The following is a 23,722-nucleotide window of genomic DNA, read 5'->3' as shown; positions in this document are numbered from 1 at the left end:
CTTAGCACTGAAGAGAATTGATAATGGACGTAAGAGATGGACGTGTTGAGAGTCTCTGGGTTAGACTAAGAGGGGTAAAAAACAAGGGTGATGTCCTGCTAGGCGTCTGCTGCAGGCCGCCTAGCCAGGTGGAAGAGGTGGATGAGGCTTTTTTTAAACAGCTAACAAAGTCAAGCAGGGCCCCAGATTTGGTGGTGATGGGGGACTTCAATTATCCAGATATATGTTGGGAAACTAATACAGCGAGGCACAGACTATCCAGTAAGTTCGTGGATTGTATTGGAGACAATTTTTTATTCCAAAAGGTTGAAAAAGCTACCGGGGGGAACCTGTTCTAGATTTGATTTTAACAAATAGGGAGGACTTGGTACAGAACTTGAAAGTGGAAGGCAGCTTGGGTGAAGGTGATCATGAAATCATAGAGTTCACAATCCTAAGGAAGGGTAGAACAGAAAACAGCAAAATAGAAATAATGGATTTCAGGAGGGCAGATTTTGATAAACTCAGAGAGCTGGTAGGTAAGGTCCCATGGGAAGCAAAACTGAGGGGAATAACAGATGAGGAGAGGTGGCAGTTTTTCAAAGGGACATTATTAAGGGCCCAAAAGCAAGCTATCCCGCTGTGTAGGAAAGATAGAAAATATGGAAAAAGACCGCCTTGGCTTAACCAGGAGATCTTGCGTGATCTCAAAATAAGAAAAGAATTGTATAAAACATGAAACAAGGACAAATTACAAAGGATGAATATAGGCAAACAACACAAGAATGCCTCAGAAAGATTAGAAAGGCTAAGGCACAAAATGAGCTCAAACTAGCTACAGGCATAAAGGGAAACAAGAAGCCTTTTTATAAATATATTAGAAACAAGAGGAAGACCAGGGACAGGGTAGGGCCATTGCTCAGTGAGGAGGGAGAAACAGTAACAGGGAACCTGGAAATGGCAGAGATGCTTAATGACTTCTTTGTTTCGGTCTTCACTGAGAAGCCTGATGAAGGAATGCCCAACATAGTGAATGCTAGTGGGAAAGGGTTAGGGTTAGAAGTTGAAATAAAAAACGAACAAGTTAAAAATCACTTAGGAAAATTAGATGTCTGCAAGTCACCAGGGCCTGATGAAATGCACCCTAGAATACTCAAGGAGCTGATAGAGGAGGTATCTGAGCCTTTGTCTATCATCTTTGGAAAATCATGGGAGACAGGAGAGATTCCAGAAGACTGGAAAAGGGCAAATATAGTGCCCATCTATAAAAAGGGGAATAAGAATAACCCAGGAAACTACAGGCCAGTCAGCTTAACTTCAGTGACAGGAAAGATAATGGAGCAGGTAATTAAAGAAATCATCTTCAAGCACTTGGAAGGTGGTAAGGTGATAGGAAACAGCCAGCGTGGGTTTGTAAAGAATAAATCTTGTCAAACTAATCTGGTAGCTTTCTTTGATAGGATAACGAGCCTTGTGGATAGAGGAGAAGCAGTGGATGTGGTCTACCTAGACTTTAGTAAAGCATTTGATATGGTCTCTCATGATATTCTTATAAAAAAAACTAGGCAAATACAATTTAGATGAGGCTACTATAAGGTGGGTGCATAACTGGCTGGATAACCGTACCCAGAGAGTAGTTCTCAACAGTTCTCAATCCTGCTGGAAAAGTATAACAAGTGGGGTTCCACAGGGGTGTGTGTTAGGACCAGTTCTGTTCAATATCTTCATCAATGATTTAGATATTGGCATAGAAAGTACGCTTATTAAGTTTGCAGATGATACCGAGTTGGGAGGGGTTGCAACTGCTTTGGAGGATAGGGTCATAATTCAAAATGATCTGGATAAATTGGAGAAGTGGTCTGAGGTAAACAGGATGAAGTTTAATAAGGACAAATGCAAAGTGCTGCACTTGGGAAGGAACAATCAGTTTCACACATATAGAATGGGCAGAGACTGTCTAGGAACGACTACAGCAGAAAGGGGTCCAGGGATTATAGTGGACCACAAGCTAAATATGAGTCAACAGTGTGATGCTGTTGCAAAAAAAGCAAACATGATTCTGGGGTGCATTAACAGGTGTGTTGTGAACAAGACACGAGAAGTCATTCTTCCGCTCTACTCTGCTCTGGTTAGGCCTCAGCTGGAGTATTGTGTCCAGTTCTGGGCACCGCAGTTCAAAAAAGATGTGGAGAAACTAGAGAGGGTCCAGAAAAGAGCGACAAGAATGATTAAAGGTCTAGAGAATGTGACCTATGAAAAAAGGTTGAAAGAATTGGGCTTGTTTAGTTTGGAAAAGAGAAGATTGAGGGGCGACATGATAGCGGTTTTCAGGTATCTAAAAGGGAGTCGTAAGGAGGAAGGAGAGAACTTGTTCTTCTTGGCCTCTGAGGATAGAACAAGAGGCAACGGGCTTAAACTGCAGCAAGGGAGGTTTAGGTTGGACATTAGGAAAAAGTTCCTAACTGTCACGGTGGTCAAACAGTGGAATAAATTGCCAAGGGAGGTTGTGGAATCTCCATCGCTGGAGATGTTTAAGAACAGATTAGATAGATGTCTGTCAGAGATGGTTTAGATAGTACTTGGTCCTGCCATTGGGGCAGGGGGCTGGACTCGATGGCCTCTCAAGGTCCCTTCCAGTCCTAGTGTTCTATGAGTCTATGATTCTATGAAAAATAGTAAGACTATTTTACTTAGTGGCTATTGCTTGAAATACAGTCCAGGTCATTAATGACTGGAAGTTATCAGGTGATATCTATTCAGTGGCTGAGTCAGATCAGTTTCTCCAAATCCGGTTTCTGGTGGACATAGGTCCACGTTACAGACAGTACAATTAGAACTAATTAGAATCTTGTTCACACTCTTTGTAAACAAACCAATGAGTGGATGGACATGAAAACCACATTCTAGTTTTTGGGGTATGATTGTAGCATCCTGAGGGGTGGGGAGGCAGGCCCCTGGGCAAGGTGAGGGAGGCCAGCTCTGTACATGAGGAAGTGGTGGGGCCTCAGGCAGAAGGGGCAGGGTTGGGCCAGCCAGACTAAAGAACTGCCCATAGTGCACCATGCTGAAACCTCACCCCATCCCAGGCAGCCTCAGAGCTGACCAGAGTCTGCTGCACGGAGCTGTGACAATGATTTAAAGGGCCTGGGGCTCTGACCTCCACTGCTGCTGGGGTAGTGAAGACCCAGGCCCTTTTGAATCGCTGGTCCCCCATGCAACTGCCCCTTTTGCCCCTACCCCCCACAGTTGGTGGGCCTATGTCATCCTTACTCTCATCAGGTGTAGCTTTCTCCATGACTGGTCCCACTGATTTCAGCCGAGTTAGTGACTGAGTTAAATATTACACAATAGCTGCATCTACACGTGCACGCTACTTCGAAGTAGCGGCACCAACTTCGAAATAGCGCCCGTCGCGTCTACACGCGTCGGGCGCTATTTCGAAGTTAACTTCGACGTTAGGCGGCGAGACGTCGAAGTCGCTAACCTCATGAGGAGATAGGAATAGCGCCCTACTTCGACATTCAACGTCGAAGTAGGGACCGTGTAGACGATCCGCGTCCCACAACGTCGAAATTGCTGGGTCCTCCATGGCGGCCATCAACTGGGGGGTTGAGAGATGCTCTCTCTCCAGCCCCTGCGGGGCTCTATGGTCACCGTGGGCAGCAGCCCTTAGCCCAGGGCTTCTGGCTGCTTCTGCGGCAGCTGGGGATCCATGCTGCAGGCACAGGGTCTGCAACCAGTTGTCAGCTCTGTGTATCTTGTGTTGTTTAGTGCAACTGTGTCTGGGAGGGGCCCTTTAAGGGAGCGGCTGGCTGTTGAGTCCGCCCTGTGACCCTGTCTGCAGCTGTGCCTGGCATCCCTATTTCGATGTGTGCTACTTTGACGTGTAGACGTTCCCTTGCTGCGCCTATTTCGATGTTGGGCTGAGCAACGTCGAAGTTGAACATCGACGTTGCCGGCCCTGGAGGACGTGTAGACGTTATTCATCGAAATAGACTATTTCGATGTTGGCTGCACGTGTAGACGTAGCCAATGTGAGCAAGGGTAGCAGAATCAGACCGTCTGATCTGGTTTCTCTATGTAAGCAATAAAACCCATTGATGGGGTGCTGCTGAGAAGCTTCCACTGCTAATGAGGGCAGTTTGCCTGTTCTTTGGGGACCAGGTGGTGTTGTTCAGGGCGGTCCAACTAACACTTTCTGTAAGTGCAACAGGAATATGGAAAAGTTCTAAAACACAGAAAGTTTTCAGTGTGAAAGGGAATTTGATTGGCCTGTTCATTCCCCCTCCTTTCTAAGGGAATATCCTCATTAACATCCTTATAGCAAATAAGTGGAAACAACACCTTTGTTATTTTTATCTTCCTTTTCAGTTTCCCTTATTTAATTAAAGAGTGATTTTAGCACATCCCCGGCAATGTCTTGTATACGTCGATTACAGTGCTGCAGCCCACAGGGATTTCTATAAAGGTGAGTTTCCACTAGGGGTTCTCTCCAGAACTTGATGATTTCACATTACACATGGAATCGGGAATGTCATTAGGCCTTGACAAGCAGACTTCCACCTGGAATATAGCCATTAAAAACTCAGCAAATGTCTCAGGAGACATCATATCACTGGTAGGCAACCTGCAGGATCATACTGGCCACTGCATCCACAGCTCCCATTGGCCAGGCACAGTGAACTGCGCACACCGGGAGCTGGGGGTAGGGGGTCTGTGCCTGAGGACAGTTAATGTCAGCAAAATGTCTGGTAGCCAATCAACAGATTGCCCTGATGGGGCAGATGCAACCCTTGGGCGGCAGGTTGCCTATTTCATTACGTCCTTTGCAAGCAGCTCCTCTTTTTCCTCTCTGGCATCAATAGAAGCTTCACCCAGGATAGAGATACAGCCTACAGCTTCCCTGTTTTGGCAGGCTTGGCCAGACTTACTGACTAAGCTGCATATGACAATCTTCAGAAGTTCAAGAACCGGAGCACACCTGTGGTGGTTCAGGACATCAGCTCCTGGTGGAGTCCAAAGCCTGGCAGGTGTGCGAAGCCCCAGAACCCCTCCCCCTATGCTGGGGGAAAGCCCCTCCCTCACCATCCCACTGCAAGGCCAAAGTCTCAATTCCTCTGGGTCTGGTAGGTGAATAAGGGATACTGCAAGCTGCACTTCAGGAGCAGAAGATCTCCATGTGGCTTGCCATCCATAAAATATGGTTATTGTAAGGAAGAAAACACAATTCCATTCATCTTCCCCCACACACCCAAAGATAGTGTCAGTCATCTCAAGATGCTGTCTCTCTTACTTCCACTGAGGCCAACTACTCAGTGAGGAGGGAGAAACAATACCAGGAAACTTGGAAATGGCAGAGGTGTTTAATGACTTCTTTGTTTCAGTCTTCCCCGAGAAGGCCAATGCAGAAATGCCTAACATAATGTATGCTAGAGGGAAGAGGGTAGGCTTAGAGGATAAAATAAAAAAAGAACAAGTTAAAAATCACTTAGGAAAGTTAGATGTCTGCAAGTCACCATGGCCTGATGAAATGCATCCTAGAATAATTAAGGCACTGATAGAGGAGATATCTGAGTTTAGTTATCATCTTTGAAAAGTTGTGGAAGTCAAGAGAGATTCCAGAAGACTGGAAAAGGGCAAACATAGTGCCCATCTATAAAAAGGGGAAAAAGAACAATGCAGGAAACTGCAGACCAGTCAGTTTAACTTCTGTGCTGGGAAAGATAATGGAGCAAATAATTAAACAATTAAACTGCAAGCATCTGGAAGAAAATAATGTGATAGGTAACAGCCAGCATGGATTTGTAAAGAACAAATCATGCCAGACCAATCTGAGGGCTTTTTTTGACAAGATAACAAATCTTGTGGACAAAGGAGAAGCAGTGGATGTGGTATACCAAGACTTTAGTAAGGCATTTGACACCGTCTTGCATGATCTTCTAATCAATAAACTAACAAATACAACTTAGATGGAGCCACTAGAAGGTGGGTGCATAACTGCCTGGATAACCATTCTCGGCAAGTAGTTATTAATGGTTCGCAGTCACTCTGGAAGAGCATAACAAGTGGGGTTATGCAGGGATCTGTTTTGGGACTGGTTCTAGTCAATATCTTCATCAGCGATTAAGATATTGGCATAGAGAGTACACGTATTACCTTTGCAGGTGATACCCAGCTGAGAGGAGTTGCAACTGCTTTGAAGCATAGGCTCATAATTCAAAATGATCTGGACAAACTGGAGAAATGGTCTGAGGTAAACAGAATGAAGTGTAATAAGGACAAGTGCAAAGTGTTCCACTTAGGAAGGAGCAAACAGCTTCATACGTATAGAATGGGAAGCAACAGTCTAGGAAGTAGTACTGTGGAAAGGGATCTAGGGGTCATAGTAGGCCACAAGCTAAATATGAGTCAACAGTGTGATGCTGTTGCAAAAAAAAAATCATGATTCTGGGATGCACTAACAGGAGTGTTGTGAGGAGACACAAGAAGTCATTGTTCCGCTCTACTCTGCGCTGATTAGATCTCAGTTGGAGTGTTGTGTCCAGTTCTGGGCACCACATTTAGTGTCACCTGGGGCACAGTGCTTGGCCTTCCCCCCATCCCTCACAGCTGCACAGAGCAGTGGAGTGGTGCTTCCGTGGAATTTCAGAGGGACATGGGGCTCCAGCCACCACTGTGGCCACAGGAGCTGGGACCCATTTTGAAATGTTGGGCTCCTGTGCAAGTGCACCCCTTACCAGGGCCTGGGACAGGATATTGGGGTGCAGGGTCCGGAGTTTATAACTAAGCCTTCTGCTCCATCATTCGTTCCAAGAGCATTTTTGTTAATCCCCATCCCAATGGGAAAATCATATTTAAATCCCTCCTGACAACACATATATGCACAAAAAAAGCTGCCGTCCAAGTCTGTTCCTCGCATGGTAAACACACAGTGGCTCAATTCCAAATTTATCCCTTTTTGGGAGAGCTGCCTTTTCTGTTAACCCAAACGATAATGCAGCTTGCCGTGAGCTGAGCTTTCCCTTGAGCTTGGTGTTTTCTAGGTGTTTTTTTCTCCCCAGGCTGGATCCCACTGAATTAAAAAATATTGTCTTTTGGACAGAGGCAATGGGCATCAGCCATAGTACAGTAGAGTCTCATGATTCACAAACTTAATGTTTGCGAATTCAATTATTCATGAGTGGCTGAGCATCCACTTCCTTGGGGCTCCAGGCAGGAGCGCCGACAGCCACCACTTCTACTGGGGCCCCAGGCAGGAGCGCTGGCAGCCGCTACTTCCTCCATGTCCTCCTGGGCCCTTGGCGCCCCCCATATTTGTGAAAAATCAACATTCATGAGGGTCCTAACCCGGAATCCTCACAAATGTTGAGACCCTACTGTAAATTATTAAGCATGTTTAGTAAACTGGGAGTTTAGCGAAAGATTAAAATGTGGAGTAGTGATAACACAAGCCAAGGACCAAGGTTTGCTGCCTGCATCTGATCTGCTAACAGACAGATGAATGTCATGTTATCTGAGATATAGTTCAAGTGTGCATCAGATCCTGCCACAAGATTATTGTCACAAGGAAAACTGAAAATTATGATTCTGTAACAACGTAGCACTGTCATGTTTCCAGAACTACTTGCAGGCCTATTTTAATGATTTGATGAACTCCTCCTCGTTTTCCACAAACAAAGCTCCCATTGACCCTAGTGAGATTTTCTGAATTAAAGAGAGCAGAATTGCTCCCTCAGAGTTTCTTTCTTCAAAAGGTAATTTTCTGGCACATCAGTCCCCTAGAGGATGCGTTCCTCTTTCCACTCATATGGCAAGTTGTGCAAACTTTTCCCTCACTGCCTTAGTAATGTCTGTTGTGACAGTGCGGGCAGAATCGCGGGCGATAAACCCCCCGCTGACCCCGCACCAGCAGTCCGTCCGGATCCCCACGGGGCCTCAGACGAGGGCAAAGAGGAGACGGCAGGAAGCCCACCGACTGGCAAAGGACCGCTCCGCTCCTCAGCAAACCGACCCCACCCACCTCCGGCAGGGGGCCTAGAGCGCAGTGCAGTGTAAGAGGGGAGAGACTGGGGAGAAGCTAATCCCTGGTAGGTTAGGAGCTGGCTTGTTTGTTGAGGGCAAGGGTGAGATACGGAGAGGAAGGTTGGATTAAATAATGATTATATTTATTAACAAAAACAGTAACTTATAAACGAACAGCACAATAATTGAACTTGTAACGATATATATATATATTAACTTATCTACTTCTAATTATACTTTAAACACTTACAATAAACAGCAACAAGGGTTCCATGAGGGAAGTCTGTATGAGACTCTCCTTGTAAAACACAAGGACACAAAAATCTAATAAGTTTTTCCTCCGGGTTATAGGGGATAAATTAGTTTGTCACCCCTATGTACCCTGAGTGACTAATAGTGCCACTCTATTGGACACCTTGAGGTCCACCCTACCAGGGTCCTTCCCAACTGATTTTTTCAGTGGGGATTGGAGAGAAGGGAGGAAAGGGAAAAAAGGGAGAAAAGGGGTTATAGAAAAAGAACACAACGATAAACAGTTAATTAGTAAAACTTCTAGTTATGGGCTTGTTAACCAGGTGTGCAGCTTTAAGCCAATGGTTATAGCCCCAAGTAATAATAGTTCCCAGTTAGAGTTACTGGCTTGGTAAGCATCCCCACACAGCCCAAATTAAGCTAGAAAGTTAGTGTTTAGGGCGTAGGGGGTTTTACGTGTCTGATCCGGTGGTCTAATCCGATAAGATGGTCACGTCCGGTGGAGAAAGGCTGAGGCGTTGGCAGCGAGAGCGGTGGTGCTGCGATGGTGGCAGACCTTAAGCCTCAATTGGAGTGGACGCAGTACCCCACCCTAGGGATGGGGCCAGTTCGACCCACTCCAAATCCGCTCTCAATCTGTTTGTTGGCGGCGAGATCGAAGGTGCCGCAGTGATTTTTGGCAGGCTCTGGGTGCTAAGGGGTGAGGGCGCAGTACCCCACCCTAAGGGTGAGGCCAGTTCGTCCCTCACCCAATTTACCTCAGAGCGGAGACTGCCTTAGCTCTTTTAGTATGTGTGATTTCAGCTATGCCTCAGCAGAGCGGACTCTGCTGGGCGGATGTAGAATTGCAGCTGAGGACCTTCAGGGAACAGGAGCTCTTCACAAAGTCAGGAGCACTTCGCAAAGTCTTCTTTCAGCGCCGGCTGCCAGTGGATAGTGGAACCCCCGAGCGCTGCGGGGCACTGCCTTATATTCCCTGTTTTTATGAATTATTCATGAGGTCATTTGCATATAAGCGTTCTGAGGGGCCTGTTTTCAACCAGGTCCCTTTACAGGAGCTACCTCATCTCCGTCCAATGAGGAGCCTGGATTTTGAAATTCATGATTTGAAATGTTTGTGAGTTCAGGTTACCGGTAAAACCAACCGACACAGAGTGACCGTTACGGGGGCTGCTAACTGGCAGCCTATGTACCTTTTAGGGTCTACCTGCCCCTGTAATAATATTAATGGCCCAAGGCTTGTTTCCCCTGGCCCACGGGGACGATTATGCCCAAGGGATGAAAAATCCCTGACATGTTGCAGCTTGTTCATTGTGTTTATTAAATGTTAATTCTGGCTTTTTTTCTAACCTTACATTAACCTTCCATTTGCTCAGTGAAATTGCAGACTAGTTTGATAAAGTCATGCTATAGAAGAAAGTCGTCAGGGCCCATTTCTCCACTGTGACACCTTGCAGTCATTTACCCTATGCAAAATGGATGTATGATCATACCAAACCAAAGACGTGTTATTCTACACTCTTAGAGATGTAAACAGCAACACCAGCAACAAGGAGGATGTGGAATGTAGTCAAATTCTTCTGTGGTTTCTTTGAGCTACTCTGATATACCCTGGCGTTCTTGATAGACAAATTTGACCTTTTATTTCTTCAGCACCATAAAACGGTAGTTTTTAAGGGTTAGGTTGTGCCATTCAGAGAATGGTACCCTTTCATGAACAAATGACACAAACAACTGAATAGTGGAATAACACCAGTGATGTCAATGGAATTACAGCAATGATGTATTTGGCCTATTGCCCCAGGTTGATAAATCCCTGGCCACTCATTAATTTATCAACAGATCTTCAAATGAATTTTAATTTTCCACTGGTTGAATAACCTGTAGGTAGGTTAGGAATATTTTTACAATAAATCTACATCTTTAAAGCAAGTTTTTAAAACCGAACCCGATGTATAAGCTGTTAGATGTTGTTTTGACAGGTTACCAGAAAACAAGATCCAATGTCACGCTACTGCACATGATTTAATTTTTCAGCATGAAACTTTCATGATAATCTCAGAATAGCTGACTGCTTTGGAGCAAATGTGGGACTGGAGCAAGTAAATCATTAAAACGCAAAGCACATTGCTATACATCAGGTGGTCCACCTGAAACAGAAGAGGGACTGCTCCATTGACCTTTATGTTTTTCACAGCATTCACTACTCATGCTATACAAGTTTCAAGCAACCATGTCAGGAGCATACAATGAACAGTAGCATTGCTTTTATACAAGGCTAAAAATGCAGAAGAAATGTAAAGTGATAGGAAGAAACATTTTATTTCCCCACTGGGGCTCCTGCCAACCTTGAGCTATCTCTTCCTTACGATTCCTTTTTCCTTTTCAAATATTGTTTTAATTTTTCCAAGGAAAATTAAAGAACAGTTCCTTCTCTCTTTTTTCAAAAGCCTTAATCCCATGGTCAAGACATTTTATTGGGTACATGGAAAATAAAAAAAAAATTTACTTTCTTAAGATTTAGGAAAGCAATTTATTTATTTAAGATTTGGAGGAAAGGGGAATGCTTACAACATTAGAACCATTCTGAATCTTATCAAATATGTGAGGTCAGGAATATATTCCTTCTGTGTAGAAAGATGATCTTAGATTGCTTAGAAAGAAGACCTGTTAAATATCAATTATCTTTTATGTTTTCTGACATGGGATTTACATTTATTTTGTTCTTCTTGTTTTTCATCCCTTTGCAGTCAAGGCTAACCGCTTTCTTCAGAAATATGCATAATAGCATAGAACCTCCAGACTATCTTTATGTGTATGTTCTATTATTATTGTACATGATCCTTTTTGCTTTTCGTTTTCTAATCTAAAAGTGTTTGGAAAATGCATAAAGAGGTATGAGTTCTGAACAATTCACTAGAACCTACAAAGAAATAAAAAGATACTGTTGATTTTTGTTGGGGAAGGGGAGCTGTAAGTGACCAAGCCATCCTAGATACTTTTCCTCTAACCAAGGGGCCAGTGCTTATTTTGATTCACAGTAATCCCCAAGACTGAAGAAGCCACAAGTATTATATGTCTGGTGTAATAGAATGTATCCTAGCAGAAGTAAAATGCTGTTCTTTGTTTCTTGGTTTCCAAATAAAACTTTAAAAATAAGAGAAATTATACAACTGTGTTTGTAATGTAGGCTAAATTTAATTAGCTGCCATTCAAGGCATGCACATTTGAGAGCTTATAAGTAGGCACTTGGGAGCACTAGTTCTCTCTTGTCCCATGCTTCTATCCTGCTAATCAGTATAAATTCAATATTTCACTCTGCCTCAGAAAGGGAAGTGTGCCATGAAGCCAGTCCTTGGATATTGCCAGCATAAAAGGTTTGCTGAAAAAAAAAGCTATGTGCGTATATTTGACAAATTCAAACTGGGGACAAAATCTACTACTGTAATGCAGAATTGCTTGCTGTTAAGTCCGATTAGTGAATAGAAAACTGTCAGAACAACAAGAAGTCCTGTGACCTTATAAACTAACGGATGAAGTGGGTCTTTGCCCACGAAAGCTTAGGTAGGCATCCTTCAGTCTGCATAGACTATGGATCGCGCCCTTTATAGTTTCAACTGAGGGCTTCATTTACAGCATCCGCTGTGACTATGAAGACCCACACAAGAGTGACAGTCCTTGCTGCATCACTTGCAGATGTAGTGGGTGTCTGGCAAGTCCTTGTTGTGCTTTCTGTGCGCTCACTTCTCCTCTGCTAGCTGTCTGATCTTCATCTCGCCCTTCTGAAGGCCCTTGTGTAACCCCTGCCTCCATCTGCCGCGGTCGTCTGCTAGTTCTTCCCAGTTGTCCAGCTCGATGTCTGCTTCTCTGAGGTCTCTCTTGCAGACATCTTTGTAGCGCAACTGGGGGCGTCCGGGAGGTCTTTTGCCAGAGGCTAGCTCACCATACAGGATGTCTTTTTGGATCCTTCAGTCATTCATCCTGTGGACATGGCCAAGCCAGCGGAGCCGACGCTGCCTGAGGAGGGTGTGCATGGTTGGGATTCCAGCTTGCTCGAGGACGGCGGTGTTGGTCACTCTGTCCTTCCATGATATTCCAAGGATGCGCCTGAGGCAGCGCAAGTGGAAGACGTTCAGCCTCTTTTCCTGGCGGGCATACAGGGTCCAAGTCTCGCTGCCACACTCCACGAAAGCTTATGCTCAAAATATCTGTTAGTCTATAAGGTGCCACAGAACCTCTTGTTGCTTTTGTAGATACAGACTAACACAGCTACCTCTCTGATACTTGCCATTCAGTTATTTAATTTTTTGAAAAATACCACAAACCTCAAAATTTTTAACACATGGACACTAATATCCATGTACAGAAATGTTGCTGACCCCTGCAGTTGGGCCGTGTGTGTTGTATATGGTTAGCATAACAAATCCAATTCTTTCCGAACCCCCTCAGAGGGCATGTTTTCTAAACTTTTAATCACTTTTGTTGTTGTTCTTTGTACTTTTCCTAGTTTGTCCAATGCAGTCCTGAAATGTGGCACTTAGAACTAGACATAGTAGTGCAGTTGAGGCCTAATCAGAGTGGAGTAGAGCAGAATTACTCCTTGTGTCTTGCTTATAGCACTCCTGCTATTACATCCCAGAATGATGTTGTTCTTTTTGCAAGAGTGTTCCATTTTGGACTCATATTTAGCTTGTGATCCACTGTGACCTCAGATCCCCATCTGCATACTTCTTCCTATGCTCTTTTTCCATTTTATATGGTTACGGCTACACTAGAAACGTCTGTTCACAGAGGTTTCTGTTGGAAGAGATTTTCCGACAAAACATCTGTCAACAGAGTGAAGCCACGCACAAAAGCGGGTTGCTCTGTCGAGCCGCTCTATCGACAGAGAAGCTGGACTGCCTGGCCCCTCTCTCAACAAAACAGAAGCACAGCAGACAGAGCTGCCTAGTGTCCTGGAAGCGCTGCCAGCCAACAGGAGGCTCCCCTGGGCATCCACACAGCTTTTTAGTTGACAGAATCTGTCAACAAAGGTGCTCTTCCTCGCCTGGGAGAGGCAGAAGGTTGTCAGTGGAAGTGCCAAGTTTTGTCAACAAAATTCACTAGTGTAGCCATGGCCTGTGTGTGCAACTGATTATTCCTTCCTAAAAGAAGTATTTTGCATTTGTCCTCAGGAGCTGAAAGTATTGCCATGATTTTTATGTAAAACACATTGAAATAATAGAAACCATTCCATTGGTACCAGTGGCCCTGGGATCCGGGCTATAAATTATGACTTGTTTACATAAGTATCTTATAAGCTGGAAGGGACCTTTGGAGATCATTGAGTCCAGTCCCCTGCCCTCACAACAGGATCATAATGCTGGATTTAGCAGGCTAATACTCAAACCACTGAACTATCTCTCCCCCTCAATGCTGGCCCTTCTATGTAAAAGTGTTTTGTGAGTTTTGTTTGATTTTTTTTGTTTTGTTTTGTTTTTGTTTTTGTTTAATCATCATACTTTTGGGGCTGGGGAGTTTCTGTGTTATGATGATCAAATACATTTTCCCCCCAGTTACGGAGTCTGTTAAAAATGTTAATTTCTTCTGTTAGTATAAGAGACAACTTTCATAGGTAAGAAGGAAGCTATTATTACTTACAACAATGAAATCTTCAGTGGAACAGGTGTTATCCAATAGGAAGACTTCACTTGTGAATGGAATTAACATGTACAGATTGAGCATTTTAACTTGCCCAATTGCTACAGTGACCAGATTCTCTCCAGTCCAATACTGTCAGATTTATCTGTAATAACCCTTCCCACTTCTTAGTGGATGAAGTCTCTCTTACTGTCCCATACATGAATTTCCTATGTGAAGGCTGGTTCAGTTTTAATAAAGGCCAAAGCACTAACTCCAGTGGTCTTTCCAGTCCCTCTTTTGTTTGCAAATCTAGTTATAAGACACCTGATCACTTCAGTGAACAAACTCTTACCCCAGTCTCATTTTTTTTTCTTTATCACCATGATGAATTCACAGACAGGAATTTCCAGGTAGACAGTCCATCATTTAATAAGCTTGTCTTCTTGCATATGGTTCATTGATTTCCATTTTAGCAATACAAATGGCCACGTTTTCAGAATAGGTGTTCTGCAGTTCTTAGCTGCATCTACACGTGCACGCTACTTCGAAGTAGCGGCACCAACTTTGAAATAGCGCCCGTCGCGTCTACACACGTCGGGCGCTATTTCGAAGTTAACTTCGACGTTAGGCGGCGAGACGTCGAAGTCGCTAACCTCATGAGGAGATAGGAATAGCGCCCTACTTCGACGTTCAACGTCGAAGTAGGGACCGTGTAGACGATCCGCGTCCCGCAACGTCAAAATTGCTGGGTCCTCCATGGCGGCCATCAACTGGGGGGTTGAGAGATGCTCTCTCTCCAGCCCCTGCGGGGCTCTATGGTCACCGTGGGCAGCAGCCCTTAGCCCAGGGCTTCTGGCTGCTTCTGCGGCAGCTGGGGATCTATGCTGCAGGCACAGGGTCTGCAACCAGTTGTCAGCTCTGTGTATCTTGTGTTGTTTAGTGCAACTGTGTCTGGGAGGGGCCCTTTAAGGGAGCGGCTGGCTGTTGAGTCCGCCCTGTGACCCTGTCTGCAGCTGTGCCTGGCATCCCTATTTCGATGTGTGCTACTTTGACGTGTAGACGTTCCCTCGCTGCGCCTATTTCGATGTTGGGCTGAGCAACGTCGAAGTTGAACATCGACGTTGCCGGCCCTGGAGGACGTGTAGACGTTATTCATCGAAATAGACTATTTCGATGTTGGCTGCACGTGTAGACGTAGCCCTTGTGTTCATTTCCTCAGGTAGCCATAGTTGTATTTCTTGCCTCATGATTTCCATCATCCTTTACTGCTGTAGTTGTGCTTCCTACAAGTCTTCGTATCCTGAAGCATCTCATTTTCTTTTCACTTGTACCTTAGATAATGTCCTTCAGGATTTTTTTGTGTGTGTTTGTGTGTGTGTAACTTTATTGCACAGCAACTGCACTACAAAACACTTTGCTGTAATGATCTCTTTTAAGGAAGTTTCTTCTTTTGATATTTGCCAGTAACTTTCCATTCACAGTTTCTGTTTTTTAATGTCAGCCTCTTTATCCTGACCTTTCAGTTGAATTTATCATTCAAATTCTCATGGGTTTCTTTAAATCACCTTCAAGACTATGAAGGTTTCATTCTACAAAGATGTGAATTTGTGTATGATTTCCTCCTCATGTATATTTGTATAGCTCAGGAGTGATTCCACTAAAGCCAGTGGAGTATAAGCTGTCTGTTGCTGGTCAATGAAGGAAGTAGAATCAGACCCTTAATGGGTTTTTTTTTTTGTTTGATGTGCTTTTGTGATGAGTAATCAGCTCTCTGGAAACATACATTAAAATCATCTCTTTTCCTCCCTGGTATGTTTCCTTACACTTATCTCGACTTTCAAGAAAAAAAAAAAGTTTGTGTCCCTAATCATATTAGTAGAGAGATTGACTCATGGACACCTTCTCTCTTCACATTTGTGTAGGCCATCTCCCTTTCCATTTGCAATGGCACAGTATCCCTAGGGTGGCTTCAGCAATTGCTTTCATGTACAGAAAAAAAGTAATAATATGAGAGAAGTGTGTGATGCCTTTTTGGTTTCTTATCATGTAATGTAGGACTAGGACACCAGGGTGGTGAGACAGCATTGTGAGACACACAATTAGTCTTCTAGCAAGTGCTCTGCCTACCGCTGATGGACTTACCCGCATTTTGAATGCCTCTGATGCACTAGAGCATTGTTTCTCAAACAATACATCACAGTTCCCAGGATGTAACAAAAGGCAGTCAGCGGGTCCCAAGGCACTGAACATTTCATTACTATGTAAAGCTTAGATAGATAGATAGATAGATAGATAGATAGCTCCCCTGCTCCTCTCACACCCTTACACTTCAAGGGTAGATGTTCTTCATCAAAGTACTCAGAAATTATGTAGCTTTATAACTGTTAGTGTTGATACATTTTATAACAAGTTGTTTCCATCTGATTACATTTTTATTATTTGTATCTTACCAAGGCCAAACATATTAAACTCTGAAATGCAGTTCCATGATGCACTCTCCTTCCATTGGAAAGGCCAAGCGTAGGAGTCAATCTCTGCTAGCATTTTACAATGAGATTGACAATTTAAAGGAACCAGAAATAGGCACCATCAGTTTCAAAGAAGGTGGAGATTATTGTCTTGCTGCAGCTGACATCATGAGCACTTTCTTTCAAGCCTTTGCATTCCTTAAAGTAAGTTGCTGTAGGTTGAAAAATTTAAAAATGTACTAGAGAACATGTGTCAGAAGCTAAGGCACCACCACAATACAATGTAGCAATTAAGGGGATGGCGGGATTGACTCATGGAGAAAGATAACAAGAAGTTGCATAGATTTGCCAAACAAAGATTCAGTAAAGATGTAGCTTTTGTATATGTTTGACCAAGAGGAAAAAGAATTGTGTATGAGAGGGCCACAGGAAGATAAATAGGAACAGAGTGCAGTTAAGAAAGGAAAAGGTTAGAGTTGCTGACAATGGTAAGATTAGTTAGTTTGCAAAATAGCTTCTCGGAGGAAACTGTTTAAACCCCATTGGTGGAATCATTTAAAGCTGGATAAGTACTCAGTGAGGGGAGGGAGCAATAATAGAAAGTGTGGAAATGGGAGAGATGCTTAATAGCGTCTTTCTTTTAGTTTTCACCAAGAAAACTATTGTGGAGATTGTATGTTTAACATAGTGAATGCCAGTGATAACGAGGTAGGATCAGAGGCTAAAATAGGGAAAGAACAAGATATAAATTACTCTGACAAGATAAATGTCTTCAAGTCACCAGAGCCTGATGAACTGCAAGATAGAATGCTCAAGGAACTGACAGAGAAGATGTCTAACCCACTAGTGAGTATAGAGGGGAGAGATTCCAGAAGACTGAAAAAAAGGCACAAATACTGCCAATGTATAAAAAAGGAAATAAGAAAAACCTGGATAACTTCAGACCAGTCAGCTAACTTTAGTACCTGAACAGATAATGGAGCAAATAATCAAACAATTAATTTGCAAAGAACACATCATGTCAAACCATCCTAATAGCTTTCCCTGCCAGGGTAACAAGCCTTGTGGACTGAGGGAAGTGGTAAATGTGGTATATCTTGATTTTAGTAAGGCTTCTGATACTGATTTGCATAAACAAACTAGGGAAATACAACTCATATGAAGCACCTATAAGATGCGTGGTGCACAGCCACTTGGTTAACCGTTTCCAGAGAGGCATTTTCAATGGTTCACAATCAAACTGGACGTGCATACCTAGTAGATCCTGCAGGGATTTGTTCAGGGTCTGGTTCCATTCTAGATCTTCACTGATGATTTAGGTAAGGGGTTGGCAACTCTAGGGCTGCGTCTACACGTGCACGCTACTTCGAAGTAGCGGCAGTAACTTCGAAATAGCGCCCGTCACGTCTACACGTGTTGGGCGCTATTTCGAAGTTGAAATCGACGTTAGGCGGCGAGACGTCGAAGTCGCTAACCCCATGAGCGGATGGGAATAGCGCCCTACTTCGACGTTCAACATCGAAGTAGGGACGTGTAGACGATCCGCGTCCCGCAACATCGAAATAGCGGGGTCCTCCATGGCGGCCATCAGCTGGGGGGTTGAGAGATACTCTCTCTCCAGCCCTTGCGGGGCTCTGTGGTCACCGTGGGCAGCAGCCCTTAGCCCAGGGCTTCTGGCTGCTGCTGCTGCAGCTGGGGGTCCGTGCTGCATATACAGGGTCTGCAACTAGTTGTTGGCTCTGTGTATCTTGCACTGTTTAATGAAAGTGTGTCTGGGAGGGGCCCTTTAAGGGAGCGACTTGCTGTTGAGTCCGCCCCGTGACCCTGTCTGCAGCTGTGGCTGGCTCCCTTATTTCGATGTGTGCTACTTTGCCGTGTAGACGTTCCCTCGCTGTGCCTATTTCGATGTTGGGCTGAGCAACGTCGAAGTTGAACATCGACGTTGCCGGCCCTGGAGGACGTGTAGACGTTATTCATCGAAATAGTCTATTTCGATGTTGCAACATCGAAATAAGCTATTTCGAAGTTGGGTGCACGTGTAGACGTAGCCTAGGAGTCTGTAAGGCCTCACATGCACTCGTACCTCTGGGTCAGTGACAATGTGGTGTACCACCTCTGTGGTTCGTCCAGGGTTTGCTGAAAACACATCTGCGTGTTGTTTCAATATGTTGAGGACCTGCCTCTGTTGGTCGGAGTTTAGCTCTGGGGAGTTTCCCACCTGTCTCTCCTGTCCTCCTCTGATGCCAATGTGCTCAGGGCAGCCAGCTGCTCTTCCCGGTTCTGCGAAGGTTTTAGTAAGTTAATGTGGTAGACCTGCTCAGTCTTCTGACAACCTGGTTGTCGTACCTTGTATTTTACCTCCCCAATGGCCTCAGCTTCCTCGTAAGGGCCCTGCCACTGGGCGAGGAGCTTGCTCTCTGCCGTTGGGACCAATACCATCACCTGGTCCCCCACCTTGAACTTCCAGATGGCCGCCTGTCAGTTATAGTATGCCCGCTGGGCTTCTTGGGCCTGTTCCAGGTGCTCCCGGACAATGGGTGTAACCTTGGTGATCCGGTCCTTCATCTGGAGGATGTGTTCGATGATATTGTGCCCATGGTTCGGCTGCTCCTCCCAGGTCTCTTTGGTAAGATCCAGGATACCTTGGGGGTTCCGCCCATACAATAGCTCAAATGGAGAAAACCCTGTGGAGGCCTGAGGTACTTCCCGGATGGCGAACATTAGGTATGGGAGCAGGGCATCCCAGTCTCTCCCATCCCGGCTCACTACCATACTTTTGAGGGTGCAATTGAACCATTCTACGAGGCCATCGGTCTGTGGATGGTATACCAGCATCTTCAGGGCACGGATGTGGAGCAATGCGCACAAATCCTTCATTAGTTTGGAGATGAAGGATGTACCCTGGTCCGTCAATATGTCCCAAAGGATTCCGACTCTGGCAAAGATCTGTACTAGCTCCCTCACAATAGATTTTGAGTGAGCATTCTGCAGGGGTACAACCTCTGGGTATCAGGTGGCATAGTCCAGGACTACCAAGATGTATCTGTGTCCTCGAGCTGACCTCACCAGTGGGACAACTAGGTCCATGGCTATCCGCTCAAAGGGGACCCCAATAATGGGTAGAGGCACCAATGGGGCCCTCAAATGCGGTTGTGGTCCATGCAGCTGGCACTCAGGGCAGGAGGTGCAGAAACGCCGGACTTCTACGTACACCCCAGGCCAAAAGAACCTCCACAAGATCTGGTTTAGGTTCTTCTCAACCCCAAGGTGACCCCTAAATAGATGGCTGTGGGCTAAGCCCATTACTGCCTTCTGATGTCTTTGGGGCACCAGGAGCTGCTCCACCGGCTGGTCCTGTATTTTCCCTACCCAGTATAGTAGGTCTCCCTTGAGTATATAATATGGTCCGGGACCTTTGGCTCTTCCCCCCACAGGCACCCCATTCACCTCTACTACCTCCTGACATATATTTCAGTATACTGGGTCTTCGGCCTGTTCCCATGCAAAACTGGGGAGGGAGGACCCTATCTCCTCAAGCTCAAGGAAAGCTCCCTCTTCTTCTGACCCTGGTGGCCCCACAGTACTGGGCCCAGTCTCGGGCTCCTCTATCTCTTGGGACGCCTTCCTCCCTGTGGGTTCTGCCTCTTCCTGCACCCAGGCTGATCCCGCGTTCTGGAAGAGGATTTGGGTACCCAGCTGTTTGGCTGCCCTCCTCTCACGCCTTGACTTCCGTGGTTTCCCAGGTGCAGCAAAGAGGTCCTGGGAGAACTCATGGAAGATTGTGGGTGACACCTCTACTCTCCCTCCCTCTGCAGGCAACAGAGTGCTGAAGCCAGGGAAGTCCCACCCAATCACCACCGGGTAGCCTTGGTACCACCCCTGCCGTCACTCTTGTGACGTTTCCTTGGAGCTCTATTCACACAGGGATGACTGGGTAATAACACACATCCCCATGCACACAGGATATGCCTGTGTGCTTGGCTCGGGTAAGCTGGTCTTGCCCCACCAGCTGCCCTGAGACTAATGTGAGGGTACTCCCCAAGTCCACCAGGGCCATAGTCTCCACACCATTCATTTTCACTGGCCAGGTAAACTGATGGGGAGCCATCATGACACCCACAACGTCTATCAGGCTGCAGAGTCCACCCAGATCCCCACAGTTGCACTGCATGGGTTCATCCATGTTTGGGCAGCGGACTGCTGTGTGCCCCAGTTCCCCGCCTGCATAACATTTATACCCCACATGGAGCATCCGTCTTCCCTTGGGGCTGCTGGGCCTTACCCCTGAATCCTCCTTCTCTGGCCCCCCAAGTCCTCTGGGGACATCCAGTGTCCCCCCTTCCTCTCTCCTGCCTCCTACCCTGCCTAGGGGCTGTAATGGCTGGACCCATGGAGTAGGAGGGTCCCGCTTCCCCCACCGGGCTTCCTCTGCAAGGGGCCGTGTGAGAGCTCAGGTTGTTGACTGTCGCTCCACGAGAGCCACCATTTCGTCATACGAGGACTGGTCATTCTGGCAGACCCATCCCCGAAGGTCCGGCAGTAGCCCCCTCATGTACCGGTCCAACACAATGGTCTGCAGGATCCTCTCCGGGCCATGAGTCTCAGGCTGTAGCCGTCTTCACGCCAGGTGGATTAAAGCGAACAGCTGGGCCCTTGGCACTTTTCCCTCCTGGTACTTCCATTCATGGAACCTCTGGGCTCTGACAGCCTTTGTCACTCCAGTCCGGGCCAGGATCTCGGCCTTCAGTGGGGCGTAATCTGCAGCCACCACCTCTGGTAGGTCGAAGTAGGCCTTCTGGGCCTTTCCGCAGAGGAATGGGACCAGGATGCTGGCCCGTTGATCTCGGGGCCAGCCTTCCCGCATGGCCGTCCTCTCAAAGGCCGAAAGGTATGCTTCTATGTCGTCTTCCCCTTGTCATTTTCTGGAGGTAGTTGCTTGCGCGCAAGGGTCAAGTCCCGTCTAGGCCATGCACCCAGGCAGTCAGAGCTTTCAGCTGCGTTACGACCTCTCCGAGGGTGGCTCCGTCTTTGGCTGCCTAGCTTATGAGCAGCCAATTAGTCTCCTGCTGGGTGGCTGCATATGCCTGGGTGGCCTCCTGCTGCTCTGCAGTGGTGTGTACAATGGCTTTCACCATGTCCTCCATCTCTCTTTTCTTTGAGTTCCTCTAGGTAGGTCTGCCGCAGGGTCTCACAGCAGCACTTCATCCCACTCCTGACATCACGTGTTGCAAGGCTGGCTAGGCTCCTGGGCTTCAGGCCTCTGTTTAGTCCACTCTCCCCTGGCCGGACACTGTTGCCCTTCATGAGGAGGGGGAACAGGGAAGATGGTGGTCTTGGGGGGAACCTGGGCCCCACCCACTCGTTCCGGGTTCCAGCCCAGGAACCCTGTGTGGCTGCTGGTGGTGAGGGAGGGCTCCCCTTGTTACAAGCACTTCAGCCCTTCCTTGGGCCACTTCCCCAGACAATTCTTCCCCCCCATACCTCCTCCAGGTAGTGGCAGTGGTAGTAGCAGCAGCAGCAGCTACATCCTGTTCCCCTCCTGGTTTGGCTCCTCCTGTGGATTCAGCCTGCTTGGCCTTACTCCAAATTCGAGGCCTCCTGGGCAGGGGCTTTAGCCCCTTGTGGCTGAGCACTCCTCTCCTTCTTTTGGTCCCTCTAGAAAACTCACTTCGCTTTGCTTTGCTCCAGCTCTCTCCACCCCTGCCTACTAGGCAAGGGTTCTTTTAAAAGCAGGCTTAAGTGGGACCAGCTGGCCCCAAATGACCCAGGGTGTCTTCCTCCCCAGCTGCTTACGCCCTGTTTATTTTCCTGCCCTGCTTTTCCCTCTCATTCTTACCCCCTCTCAGTCTTACCTTGTCACAGGTCTAACTAAAGTCATTGGGATTAATAGAGGGATATCTGTCTGAAACTGAATGGCCTGCCATCAGCGGGAGGTGAGACTCAATGATCTAACTGTCTCTTCTGCCATTAAATTCTATGAAGTTATGAAACTTGTGGGTGCAAGTTAGCCTGGTCTGCTGATTTGAAATGTTTATCTCTAGTAAATGTTGTTTAACATCCTCCTCGTGTATTAATGGAATGGAAAGAACTTTATCATCCTCATCTAAGAGAAGTACATTATCCTGCTTCTTTCTAAACACAGAACAGAAATATTTATTGAACACTTCTGCCTTTGCTTCCTCATTGTCAATTTTACCATTTATTGCTAAGACTTCTTTTCTTCCTCCTGCACTGTAAAACTAGTTACTGTCTTTAGCCCTGCCAGTCATAGATTTTTCGTTTGTCTTTAGCTTCCCTTACAAGTTTTCTATATTTAATAACTTCCAGTTTTTATTGCTTATTTTTTAATTTTCCTTTTTTCCATTTGTTAGTATAGTACTTCTTCTTACTACTGCCTTCTGTTCGTCACTGAATGAGGATGAACACAAGTTATCCCCTTTCTCAGCTTTGGAATTGTGGCTCTGTTGCTCTGAACAAAGACCTGGAGCTTCACAGAAGTTCTTTCAGACCTTTGCAAAGGTTTTCCAGTTACGAGTTGCCAGCCATGCTGCACATAGGATCCACCCCCTCGTCACAGAGTAAGGCATTGGCAGAACTATGAGAGCCCACATCTGGTGTTTTACGTAGACGCTTTTCAATGAGATAAGATTTACCTTGCACAGAGCTGGATGTTCATTTTCAATTTCCCTGTTCACCTATGGAAAAGCAGCCACTGTGAAATGTGATTAGGAGTTGATTACCACCAAACTGATATTGTTAAACGAAATCATTGTGTTCAGATTGACAGAGAGACCATAAGACTAGCTTCTTAACAGTCTGCTACACTATGTTTTTAACTGTGATGCTTTGTGTTCATTTCCCGAACCCAAAGAAGAGCTCTATGAAAGCTTCAAAGCTTGTCTTTCTCACCAACAGAAGTTAATCCAATAAAATAAATGACCCCTCCCACATTGCCTCTCCAATACCGAATGACTGTATGTTTCATTATTGAGTCTACAAGTGTTGGTCATTATTAACAATGAAATTTCTCTTTAGTCTGTAAACACTTTATTTATTCTTCTCAAAATAATTTTTGTTGCAATTTTGTCTTTGAAATCTGCATTTTGTAGAGGTTGGCCAAATGCAAATAAGTCTATATTTCTCCTAAGGAGATGAAGGAGGGCACTATTTGGATCTGAGTTATAGTACAAGTTAAATCTCTCTTGTCCAGCACTCTGGTCCAGGCAACATCCGTGGTCCAGCATGATTTTAGTTAGCTGGATGTCCACTTATCATGGGTGTGGCTGAGTTCCCCATGGTCACATAAACTTTATTTACCACCACCAGTCCTGTCTCTCAGTGTTCTGTGCTGTTAGTTAGTTCTAATTTACCCTAAATGT

Source organism: Carettochelys insculpta, chromosome 1 (assembly GCF_033958435.1).
Source record: "Carettochelys insculpta isolate YL-2023 chromosome 1, ASM3395843v1, whole genome shotgun sequence".
Classification (NCBI taxonomy): domain Eukaryota; kingdom Metazoa; phylum Chordata; order Testudines; family Carettochelyidae; genus Carettochelys; species Carettochelys insculpta.
This window is presented reverse-complemented; position numbering follows the sequence as displayed.